Raw genomic sequence first — 10,502 nt, 5'->3', positions numbered from 1 at the left:
ACATTATAACTTATTTAATCTTCACAATGACCCTATGCGACTATTATCTTTATTTTACAAATGAGGAAATTGAGGCATAAAGAAGTTAAGTAATTTTCCTTAAAATGCATGGCTAATAAATAGAGGAGTGAGGCTATGAATCCAGGCTCTCTAGAGTCTGTGCTGTTACATAGTTCACTATGCTGCCTTTCAAAATGCCCAAAATGAACTCATCAACTTTCCCCAATTGTGATCCTCTCCTCTATTCACAATTTAAATTGGTGACATTATTATCTACCTTGTAAGCTTCTCTGGCTTCTTGCTAGGATCATCCATAGTCCCAGGTTACAGGGTTCTCCCCCAGCTGTGCCTTTATCTACAGGTCAGGCATCTGTGGGATCAAGGGGATGTGCCTTCAGAGTCTGTGCTTCCACCTAGACCACACTCTTTACCCAAGACCTTGGAAATTTCCACCCAAATAATCCAGCTAGCTCCTATGGTTTGCTCAGGCCTGTTCCCTAGGTCCATCCTCCCAAAGCCAGACTACATTGTTGGGACTTGAACTCATGCTTAAAGCATTTGTGGGGCAGTGGGTGGAGGTTGGACATATGAACTATGATGTCCATACCACGTAAAGAAATACCCATATGGCACACGATAGAGCTGGCACTGTGTGACACGTATTAAGCTATATATCTCCACTTACAAACCCACTCTTCTATACTGTGCTTTGTGATACTGGCCTGGAATTCTTCAAATCACATTTTTGCTTCACTGGCTAGCCCTCTATTTTGCTTTATTACCAATAGGGGATATTAGAGGAAGATCATGAAGATGGGAGGAGGAATAGGGACTTGTTCTTTCCTGCCTGTTTCCTGTTGGCTCCTTGTATGCTTCCTTAGTTTTCCAACATTTAGAGAACAAGCCTCCACAGAGACACCAGCACAAACTGAACACTTCTCCCTCCTCAGACGTCTGAGTTTTAGCTACATTGAAGCCCTTCCCCAGTCTCCTAATTTGTAACAGTTCTACCAGTCCTCACTGCTTTCTTTGGTACCATTATGCATTACTATTCTATTTTTAACAACTTTTTGTCTAGTTAATAACTTTATACCTAGCTAATAATTCTTTCTACTTTGGTTCTTTCTGTAAAAATAACTGGCTTAATTTCCTTCCTCTAACTGTCCTTAATTGATAAATTGATACCAAGAGGAAAATGACAAGTTTGGGTCTTTAAATTCTTAGTTCATGTCACAGTCACCATCAGAGAACTAGACAGCGTCTATAGAAGTTATAAAAAAAGCATAAAAATTATCTTACTTCTTATAACCACAGTGCAGATATTGGTGGAAATCAATATTAAAATGTATTTCGTTATAGAATCACAGCATAAAACCCTAAGAAATCCATTAAAATGTTTATTACAACTAATAAACAAGTTCAGCAATGTTCTAGGATACATCAATATACAAAAATCAATTGTGTATGGGAACAATGAACAAACCAAATACGAAATTAAGAAAATAATTCCATTTACCACAGCATCAAAAAGAATAAATACTTAGAAATAAATTTAATAAGATAAATGCAAAATTTATATCCCCCAAGCTAAAACATTGTTGAAAGAAATTAAAAAATGCCTAAATACATAGAAAAACATCTCATGATCCCTGGTCAGAAGACTTAGTATTGTTAAGATAGCTTTACTGGGTTGAATAATGTCACGCAAAACTCTTATCCTCTTGGAACCTGTGAATTATGACCTTATTTTGAATTCAGGGTTTTGTAGATGTAATTTCTTGAAAGTCCCAAAATGAAACCTCATACTATGTTCAGTTGATGTCAAAACAAGGGTACCAAGACAATTCAGCGGGGGAAAAGACAGTCTTTTCAACAAATGGTGCCAGAACAACTGGATATCCACATGTTAAAAAAAAAAAAAAAAAAAAAAAAAAATTAAGTTAGACCATTACCTAATACCACATACAAAAATTAACTCACTCGCTGCCTTTGAGCCCCCGCTGCGCCTGTGCGTGGCGCCGGGGTCAGGCTACAGCGCCAGAGCACACGCTTGCGCATAACTGGGGATGTCTGCTCTCCGCCAGCGGCCCTTTTAACCGCAAGCATCAGGGCAGCACCGCGCTGCTGGTGGCGGGTTTCCTAGGGGGTTGTGTCGACTCAGTCCCTAGAGCCACGGTTGACGTGCCCTGGGGAGATGTCAGTGTCCTGTAGGCTCTGCTACTTAATGCCCCGCATATTCCTGTGCCTGCCCTGTAAGCCCCGACTGCCCTCTTTGTGCTGATCAGTGAGACACGCAGTTAACTGGATGGCCTCTAGAGGTAGATGAGAAACGGACACGGTCTGGAGTAAGTTTCAGGTCGTAGTGTACTTGACAGGAACTGGCTTCGGTCTTGAGGTGCATGAATTTACCTGACTAAGATGTAGCAACGACCTTTTTACAAAAAGTACCATTTAAGGCGAACTGCTTTGGATACCGTTCCAAGTGTGGGGCTAAAAGCATTGTTCAAATGAATTTGTCCCAGTTAGCCTAAACAGCTTACAACATGGTAGTTGTGGAGGTGAGTTAAATTTTATGCGTTACTGGGCACAACATAGGCACCTAAAGTACACAGTCCTTAGTAATCCAGACTCTAGGTGATGAACGATGCCTCACTGGGATTAGGTGAAATGTACACCCATTCTGAGTACAAGGCAGCAGGTGGAGAAGGGCAAGGATGCACAGGCGCAGTGTGAACTGCTGTGGTACTTAGTAACTGGAGGGGGCACCAAGTTAACAGGACTACAAGGCAATTATGGGTGTGAGCTCCTGTTCAGGAAGATTGCCCCTTCAGGGTTTTACTTGTGGATTGGGGATAATAGCACCTGCCTCTGGTCTGGTGTGACTACCTTAAAAGGGCTGGTCCCGTGATCACCGAGGAAATGCAAGCTATTGGCGACCTAGGGCCACGTAAGTGCCCTGTACCCACTATTCTGTCCCTATAAACAGTATTTAGAAATAACTTAGATGCGTATCTAGTATTTGACATGAGATATTTATTTTGTGAAACAATGCAAGCGATTGTAAATCCCCACATACTATTTAAGTGCAATAAGGTACAGTCATGTGTAATCTCTTCACACAGCAGTGCCTTTGCCTTTAGTTATTGCACAGAAATTATAAAGACCAGTGAACAAGACATGCGGACTGACAGGGAAATTGGCCTACACAATGAGAAATTAGTACACCAACTGGAATGGTCAAATAATTTAAGTCAAATGGTTTAATGGTGTCATTAAAGTAATCAAATAAGGTTTCAAATATTTTTTTCAATATATTAATTTCTTTAAAGTTCATGTTCAGGCAAGGTTCTAAAACCACTATTAGCACAGTCCACAGATGGAAGTTATCAAAAGTTACCCAAGGTAATTTTGATGTTGAATGAAGCTTTACACAAAATCATTTTTAATGTACTTCTAAAAGCAAATTGTACAATTAGAGCCTTCACACTTGTAAACTAAACATTCTGACACAAATGCACAAAATAAAGTTGGCAACATTGAAAAAAAAATTAAAGTGGATCAAATATGTAATGTAAGATTTAAAATTATTAAAAGTGCTAAAAGGAAACTTAGGGGAAAATCTTCATGACCTTACCTTAGACAATGGCTTCTTAGATAATGCAACAGTGACCCTATATCTTCTATTTTTGAAATTTAAATCTCTGATGTAATTCGATTTGTCTGAGGTTTGGCTTGGGACTTTTTGAAAAATTTTTTTATTTGCTTCTTTCTCTCCTGCCAAACCTTAATAACTCTGTTTGCTACACATTAACTATGCACACCAATGTCAATAGTTCTGTTTACTTTGGGCCAGTGTGCATGCCTGGCCCAGTAACCTGGGAGGGTTTTTTTTGCCTCTGTATGGGATTCACTCCTGACCCAGGGGCAGACCAGCTTCTAGGAAGTGCTTTTTTCTGGAGTTGCCTGGCCAGCTTCTTCCTTTGTTCTGCCTCTCCTGATGTGCCTATAAAACCTTTTGGCAGTATTAAGAGAAGGAAGGCAGTCTTTGTGACAGGGAGTCTCCTGACTTCCCTTAATGCTGGCATTTTGGAATAAAACTGCTTTTCTTTCCACCAACTTCACCTCTTGAGTTTTGGCTTTCATGAATCGAACAGCTGGACCTTTTGCACAGTAACGATAAGACTCCAAAAGAACAAATAGGTAAAGTGGACCATCATCAAAATTAAAAACTTTTATGTTTCAAAGGAAACTATTAAGAAAGTAAAATGAGAGTGTGTGTATATATATATATATATATATATATATATATATATATATATAGTCATGGGATGTAAAGTACAGCATAGGGAATATAGTCAATGGTATTGTAATAACTATTACAATGTCAGAGGGGTAGTACACTTGGGGGGGTTATTACTTTGTGAGGGGTGTAAATGTCTAATCATTTTGTTGTTTTGTATACCTGAAACTAATATAAAGGAAATAAATTTTTTTTAAAAAAGTAAAATGACAACGAACAGAATGGGAGAAAACTTTTTTCAAATTTTATATCTGATTAGGGACCTGTTTCTAGAATACATAAAGAATTGCTATAACTTAATAAAAATACAAATAACCCAGTTAAAAATTAGCAAAGGATCTGAATACACAGTTCTCCAAAGAAGATATACAAATAGCCAACAGGCACACAAGATGATACTCAACATCACTAGCTATCAAATGTTCACCATTTGATGAATGGATAAATAAAACATGGTATAGCTATGCAATATTATTCAGCCATAACATGGAATGAGGTACCAATGCTACATGCTACAACATGGGTTAAGCTTTAAATTCTTATGTTAAGTGAAAAGCCAGTCACAAAGGATCATATAGTATATGATATAAAATGTCCAAAACAGGCAATTATAGAGACAGAAAATAGGTTATTGGTTGCCTATGTCTGGGAGGTGGATGGAGGGATTGAGGGGTGACACCTAAGGAGTGCAGAATTTCTTTTTGGGATAGTGAAAATATAAAATTGATTGTGGTGGTGGTTGAACATATAGTAAATATATTAAAAGCCATTCAATTGTATACTTTAAATGGATGTATTGTATGCTATGTGGATTATATCTCAATAAAGTTTTTTAAAGAGAAACTCAAATGAATAAATGAAATTCACAGCCTCACCATGTCTCTCATATGAAAATTAAGGTGTTGATTGTGAAAGACTAAGATTCTAAAAAACTGAATGAAGACTTCTTGTTGGGCTTAGATGAAGCCAAGTACCTTGAACCTCTGAGTCATTCCCATGCCAGTGGAAGCAGCCTATTTTGATATCTGAGATTTGCTTGTAGACCCTGAAATAACCAGATCTGAACCAGCTGCATTGTAAGAGGATGTCTATTCTATTCAACATCCACCTCAGCCATACCCTGCCTTCCTTCCTGTAGTCCCGTAATAAGGAACAGATTTCAGTGTGCTGCAGGGTATAAGATCAAAGTCTGATAAAGGAGGCAAAAGCTTATACATCAATAGCAATGAAAATTTTTATTCATTTATGTTGGCATAAACTCAGGGAATGTGTGTGGAAATAGATTCTAAAGGTGTTAGACTGAATGGGACAGCCTGTAACATGGAATGAGACTAAAAATATTAATATGGATTCCATTAATTATTATTTACAATATTAATTGATTAATTCCAGTTTAGTATGTTAACTTGAGAAACCGGAAGTGGCTTTAACTATTTATTTTGTTAACTGACTGGGATTTGAACTCAATATTGATCTATGTTTAATGAGGTTGAGAGGCTAGAACTTCTTTGGCATAACATATTATAGAAGAAAAAAATGCAATGGCTTTGGAGGGTAGGATTGTTACAGTAGCTATAGTGTGTGTGACATATATGCTTCCATCTGCTCTGTATCCCATGAGAAGGACATTCTAGTCACTCAAGCATTCAGATATACATCAGTGAGTAGAGCATTAGCAATTTTGAAAAATTCTATGCTGATGTCCACTGTTGGCTAGGTATTATGGTGCAAGATACCACCATTATGTTGGGTTTTTTTTATTTCAACAGGATGTTAGGATCCAAAGGTAGCAGAGATGAGTCCTTAACCCAGTCTGGTTAATGACAACCATTAACCAAAGACAAAGTGGGCACATTTATAGTAATGTGCTTCAAAGACAAAATGCTAATCAAAATGTGTTGACCTGCAGGAATTTTTGGCAGTTGTTGATTAATTACAGTGTCCCTAGAAATGAAATAGATGAGCAACCTATTAAAATGTTACTTGATTTACTTAACAGGAAAAACTCCAGGTCTGATGGCCAGAAACCTGACTCAAGACACATCAATGAACTTTTACCCAGTTTCCAGACCTAAGTCAGTTCACAGAACCAGAGCTCCATCATTGAAGAGGAGACCAAGTAACCTTGAGGAAGAACCCTAAGGTATTCCACAGGTAAACTTTAAAATGTATTCCAACCCTTTCTGAAAGAGAATGATGTTTACTTGCTGTGCGCTGTGGAAGAAAAATATTCAGACGTATTAACTTCTCCAGGCTGCTGTAACAGATTATTGCAAACTAAGTGCTTAAAACAAGAGAAATGTATTCTTTCACATGTCTAAAGATCAGAAATCTGAAAGTGAGGTGTTGGCAGGGCCATGATCCTTCCAAAGTCTCTAGAGGAGACTCCTTTCTTGCCTTTTTCAGCTTCTGATGCTACTGGTGTTCCTTGGCTTGTGGCAGCGAAATTCCAGTCCCTGGCTCCCTCTTCACATGGCCTTCTTCCCTGTGTCTGTGTGTGTATCTCTGTGTATCCTTTCTTCTTCTTATAAGTGACTGTAGTCATTGGATTTAGGACCCACCTTAATCCAGCATGACCTTATCTTTTTACATCTGCAAAGACCGTATTTCCAAACAAAGTCACGTTCTGAGGTTCTGGGAAGGATATGAATTTAGAGGGGGACACTATTCAATCCAATACAAAGACCTGTTAAGGATACTAGATATTGGCTCTAAGTTTACACTAATTCATGGAGACCGCACCCAATTATGATCTACCAATTGTGGAGTTTACGGTTTGTCATTAAAATAAAATATTTTAAAATGTGTTTGAGAAATCTAGACTCATCCGGAATACATCTATACCCCTGGGAGTTGTGAGAACCCTTGTAGCGGTCCAGCCGTTACGAGTTCCTGACAAGGGGAGTGGGAATGAAAAAGAGACACTCACACAATTGATGATGCGGCCGGTCTTCAGTGATCCTGAAGCGCGGAGTTTACTTTCCTTGACCAATATATACCACCTGTGTACGTGCAGCTTAACAATCACGAGTGAGCATTTCCTCATTGAAAGTAAAATTTGCAACTTTTACATATGAACTACAGACTCACTGAAACTCTCCCAAAGTCATTATCTCAAGGACAAAGCCCACCAATTACCCTGATAATCATCAGTGATCTGTGTCGGGAACTGGCCGTTCCCACCTCATTCCTTAGCAGCTTGCAAGCACCCTCCAGGTGTAAGCAGAGACAACGCCTTAAGAGCTAAAACTGAGCCAGTCTGCAAGGTTACAGAATAAACAAGAAATCATGGCTCCCCACAAACCCTGCTATAGTTTGTTTCTGCAGAAATAACCAAGAGCTCTATCTGTCCTTCCTAGGATTTGGAGATTCCTATTTAAAAAAAAAAAAAAAAAAAAAAAAAACCAGATTGTCCCACCAATCTTGATTGGCAGGCTTTACTAATAAATCTGTTGTAATTACCAGTTATTAAACTTTAACTAAAAGGTTTTTTTTCTTGCAGGATATGTTTAACATTTAAAAGATTATATAAAATACTGTTTCTGCTTTCTGATAGCACTCCTGCTATTATCACCAGTGAAACATCATAATTATATTAATAAAAATCAAAAACAGAGAAAAGGGACCAGTGTGAAAATAAATAAAATCCAATTAAAAATGAACTCAAAATTGGAAAAGTAATCATTGTGAAATATACCCATTCTGTTTTCTTTAACAAAAACCTGCACTCAAAGGGAAACTATTTCACTAGAGCCTAACCACCTTGCGTTTTACCACAGCATCAGAAACATGGAAGATGGGATATACCCACTCTAGCCTCCTCTAGTCTTCCTGTCTTACCTGTGCAAGAGATGGTGGTAGCTGAGAAACACTTCTGAAGGTCACAGCCCAGCAGCACTGGCTCACTAATCATAGGACAATCAAATGCTTCCCCTCCCTCCACACCTAATCACCACATCATTATGTATAATAATAGCTTCTGTACAATAACAGGAGATTATCATGGAAAGAGCTGTAAGCTTCAGACATTACTTTAACTGTCTCTAGGAAAACCCTAAGATGACAAATAAGGGGGAAAAAACCAACTAAGAATATCAAAGGAAATTTTAGCTTCCGACCTTACAGCTACAGCAAATAATAAGTACAGCCTAACTTCTAGCTAGATAAACATAAACTCTTGTATAAATGGGACAAGTTCCAGGACTCATTGATGGGCCTGAAGTTTAATGAAGTAATAGCCACTTATCTGCTCCTGGGCTGCGAAAGACTGGAGCTGGAGGGCTGGACCATCACTGTGAGGCTTCTGCCTTCAGCTGATCCCACAAACAGCTGCAGTTCTTCCCCATCCTGCAAGCTACAGTCTGGGATCTCTGCCAACCCAAAGCAGCAGAGTTTCAGTAAGCCCACCATTCTCACCTTTAATTTCTACTCTACCAAAGAAAATCTGCAGTCAGGGTGGAAGGCCAGCAACACAACCAAAAAGTGTCTGCCAATTCTTTAGCCAGCCTGGAGATGAAGACCATCCAGCCATCTCAACCCCCAGAGTGGCCCTGGAGCCCCTCCACCCACACACCAGCAACAATGATGGAGCCCCACATGGAAACACCAGCCGGGGGAGGAGGGTGAGGTAGGGGTTTGGAGGAGAGGTGTATCCTCCAAAGGAAACTCCTTCCATATGGGTCTGGCACAGCCAGCACTCGCAGGGTGCCACTGGGAGGTTCTTCAACGTCATAGACACTTGTGTTTCAAGTTGATCTGAAAGATCCAGCATGAAGCTCAAAACAGAGTGGAGCTGATCAAATATCCCATGGCGGGCAGCCAAGACAAACGTTACTGTGTGTGCATAGATGCCCAGCTGAGAGGACTGCGTGCAGGGGAGGGGTAGAGGGTGCAGACCGCCCCAGCATTTACTCAACAGGGCTCAAGTTACGAGTATTGGGCATCTCCATGACACCTAAAAGCACTGGGTCCATTATAACTGCTGAGCTTAAGTTTAAAGGGTGACGGGAGCTGCCTGTGAGACAAGAGGAGAGGCTGGTGGCCCTCTGCCTCCACCATGGTGAAACTTCAGAGTATGGACTGCTGTCTTGGGGCACTTCTCCCCTCCCCTGTCCTCTCTTTTCTTCCGTGGTTGTCAGAACTATCTACAGATTGTCACATCTTGAGCACATTTGACAGTTCAATTGTTTAACAGCAATAAATGACAATTGCGTTTGCTATTGGCCAAAGACATTCTATAACATTTCAATTCCTTTTTTGTCCCTTCTTTTCACTCCTCACCTCCTCACCTCTCATCAGATCTAATTCAAAAGAAAAAAGAAAAAACAGACAGGCAGTGAAAAGACATTAAGACCTTAATTATTCAGACATCTAGCTTACGGATCAGTTCCCCCACCCCCTGGGAGCTTGCGAGCCTCCATTAAATCATTCTGTATCCCAAGTGGGCCCTAGAGGAGCCACTTTCATGTATTTGGAAACTCCACAAGTACTGTGGATAAAGTGGAATGCAGGAGATTTGAGGGAGAAGTGATTTTGTAAGTTGTATACTTACATAGGCAGAAATGTATCACTATCCTCCTATGTAATGAGAGAAGGGGCTAAGAAAAACTAAATGGGGAATTCAGATTTCAGCACCTTTGACCCTCAAATGGTGTACAGTCCTGGCTCCTTCAGCTATGTCCACTTCCCAGCAGGTATGAGTGGAATGAGTTGAGCTCAGGAGACATGAACTCATCCCTGGAGACCTGGGAGAGACGTGGGCAGGATTGTCCTCCCCATCTCTCCTTTATGTAAATACTAGGCTTATTCTGATCTCCTGCCCAAGAAAAATTTATCTTCCAAATCTAAATTCATTTGAGCCCAAATACTTAATATCAAAAACTTTTAAAAGTTGGAGCAACTGATATTAGTTCTAGGAAAATCCAAAGAATGCCTTTGGAAATATTCTTGAAGCAATGTGTGCAGCATGCACAGTTGGGATCTGGTCTTGCCCAAGTCCAGCCAGCAAGGAACTTCAGTATTTCTGCAGGAAAGGTACTATTAACTCACAGATTTCGCATTACAATGTAAGGGGTATAAATTAGAAATTTGAGAATCCAGTTTTACTATTTTTAAACATTTATATGTAATAGACATCCCTATCAAATGTCCCTGGAAACATTGAAAAATTAATTTTTTATTAATTAAAAGCAGAATCTACATA

At 39.6% G+C, this 10,502-nt stretch overlaps 1 non-coding gene across 1 annotated transcript; it reads left to right on the top strand.

Annotated features, from left to right (window-relative positions):
• The first annotated feature begins 1,980 nt into the window (after positions 1 to 1,980).
• LOC117012031 (small nucleolar RNA SNORA76) lies at positions 1,981 to 2,111 on the top strand. The gene has a single exon (XR_004421108.1). It is a non-coding gene; the product is annotated as a small nucleolar RNA SNORA76 (small nucleolar RNA).
• The last annotated feature ends 8,391 nt before the right edge of the window (positions 2,112 to 10,502 follow it).

The sequence above is a fragment of the Rhinolophus ferrumequinum genome, chromosome 19, assembly GCF_004115265.2.
Source record: "Rhinolophus ferrumequinum isolate MPI-CBG mRhiFer1 chromosome 19, mRhiFer1_v1.p, whole genome shotgun sequence".
NCBI classification, from domain to species: domain Eukaryota; kingdom Metazoa; phylum Chordata; class Mammalia; order Chiroptera; family Rhinolophidae; genus Rhinolophus; species Rhinolophus ferrumequinum.
The sequence above is the reverse complement of the archived record's forward strand: the minus strand, read 5'-3'. Positions and strand labels throughout refer to the sequence as shown.